Source organism: Arachis ipaensis, chromosome B02 (genome assembly GCF_000816755.2).
Source record: "Arachis ipaensis cultivar K30076 chromosome B02, Araip1.1, whole genome shotgun sequence".
Lineage (NCBI taxonomy): Eukaryota > Viridiplantae > Streptophyta > Magnoliopsida > Fabales > Fabaceae > Arachis > Arachis ipaensis.
The window spans coordinates 103,386,902-103,389,529 of NC_029786.2; positions in this window are offsets into that span (position 1 = coordinate 103,386,902).

Here is a 2,628-nt window from a genome sequence, read left to right on the forward strand (position 1 = left end):
TTTAAATAAATAGAAATATGACTGTCTAATGTTTTGCGATCGAAATGAGAAAGAAAAAAATAAAAAAAATATTTTTTGGTGGAGATTTTGAACTTGACTTGTAGATTTTCTTGAATTTTCAAGACCGTTTTGACAATTTTTTTAGAAATTTCGAAAGTGGTTTGAATTTTCACGGGTTTCAAACCCTTGTCTTTCATGAAGAAAATGTCCTTTATAGCCATTGAACTATCATACTTCTTACCAATATATATGTAAATTATAATACATATAGACACATCTTTCATCAAATAGTTTATTTTTATTTAATTTATTTTAATTTTAGTTATAAAATAAAATATTTATGATAGAGTAAAATTAACAAAATACTTATTGTTCTTGTTCTATATTATTTTAAAATAGTTAGATATTCTTAAAATATTAGTAAAAATATATATTTTAAATTTTTTATTATTTATTATTTTTTATTTATATAAGATCGAATTAATCGGTTCAACTAGTAATCCACCAATTGAACTAATAATGCAGTGACCTAATAGTATGATCGATTTAATTATTGGTTCGGTTCTAAAAACTATGAACAACTGCTTACACAGTTACACATACCTTAATGTGAGATTGATTTTTGTTGAATTTAAACTAATTTAATTAGAGTTGGTTGCCCAAAAATATGTTACTAAGCCTCTAAATATATATGATATTATCTTATACTTATATTCAAAGTATCTCTAATAAATCAACTTTAATTTCTCTTTTAACCCCAAATTTATCATTTATGAATGAACTAATAGTAAATTTGATATTTTTGTTTACCTTTAAAGAACGATCTGAGTTCTCATTTCTTCTTATGAAGAGTTTGTGTGAGGAACTATTGCTGGAGCTTTTGCGAAAGGAATGATGCATCCAGATGATACCATTAAAATCCGAATACAAAATCAAACTATTCTCCCTAGAGTTTAGAATCAGAAGAACACATTGCAGATAGTGCGACTTATCTGGCATGATGATGGAATAAGAGGCGTTTACAGGAGTGTAGCACTTGTCGTTATGGAGTCCACTTGTGATTGGAACCACATTTACTTCCCATCAAAATTTTTATATCTGAATTCTTATACATTTTCATATCTTAGACCCCCAATTATTTAAAAGTTAATATTTTCATGATGACATCTTCACATAAAAATAATATTGTAAATTATTAGATGAGTTGATGTATTTAATTAAATATATTTGATTAATTATTTAAGGGTTTAGAATGTTATCTTCATATAAAAATATTATCATGTGAGTATTTTTTTTATTTGGAACATGCAAAATTTAGCTTCTACATCAAAATTTTGGTTGTTGGTGGTTTGGCTTATATTCAAGAGTGAATTACTAACCCAATCCTTATTTATTTTTCAGAATGATAACGCGACTCCTCAAGATAAAATGATCTACTTTGGCTTCTGTCCTTATTCAATTCTGAACCAAAAACGCTGTATCAGTTTCAAAAATGCATAAGGGCTTAATTATCTCTAAATTTAAATTGGCTAGGATTTTATTACTTTATTTATCTTTATTCTTTAAACAATATTTTTTTGAAATTATTTTTATTCATTATATTAATATTTTTTTAATAAATTATTGAATATATAGTATAATAAGTACACACTAATTAAAAATTTCGAATTTAAAGATATAATTTATTATGAAACTAAATAAATAATTCTCAAATATAATTTTTAAATATATAAATAATAAACATTAAAATACGATTAATACATTAATAATGACCGTATGACATTAGGGTTATTTTTTTTGGTGACTAAATAGAAAAGAAAGAAAAAAAAGATACAAAACCAAATTAATTGGCTAGGGTCATATCTAAATCTATTAGATGTTGAAGCTCACTCCATGGTTGGCTCCAATTCGAGTGAATGTCCGCGACAGAAGCAGCTGCTTTAGCCATACAATTTGCAACACTATTTGCAGTCCTCTGAATTAAAAGAATAGAGACTCTCCAATTCCAATTCATAATCTCCTATATATGCTTTGCCAAATCTCATTCCGGAATATCCTTACCAAGCATTCTTTGGTTTATCAAGAAAAGAGCTTCTAAACAGTCTGTTTCACAAATAACCTCACGAAATCCACTCTCCAAAGCAAGAAGTAAGCCTCTCCAAATTGCATACAATTCAGCAAAAAGAACACTGCACACTTCGACTTTCCCAGTGCAACCTTTCAACCAACATCCATCAGGATTGCGAATGATACAACCAAAACCAGCATAGCCAGAAGGAGCAAACCAACTAGCATCACAATTCAATTTAACAGAATAAACTGGAGGTGGAACCCAATGCAAACAAAACAAATAAATTTTTAATTAATTTAAATTTTAGAGATAATTTAGAGTTCACGGATAAATACCTACAAAAACAACATTGTTCATAAAAATAAAAGACAAAAATCGAAATAAATCATTTTTATCTTAAAAATCGTATTATCATTCTAAAAAAGGACCGAAATTAAGTTAATAATTCACTATATATTCAATAAAAATAAGGCGGGCTGAGAGACTCGCATCTTCTTAAGTTTCTCTTAAAAATGCATGAACCTAATTAAAAGAGAAAATTGACTAAAAAATAGAAA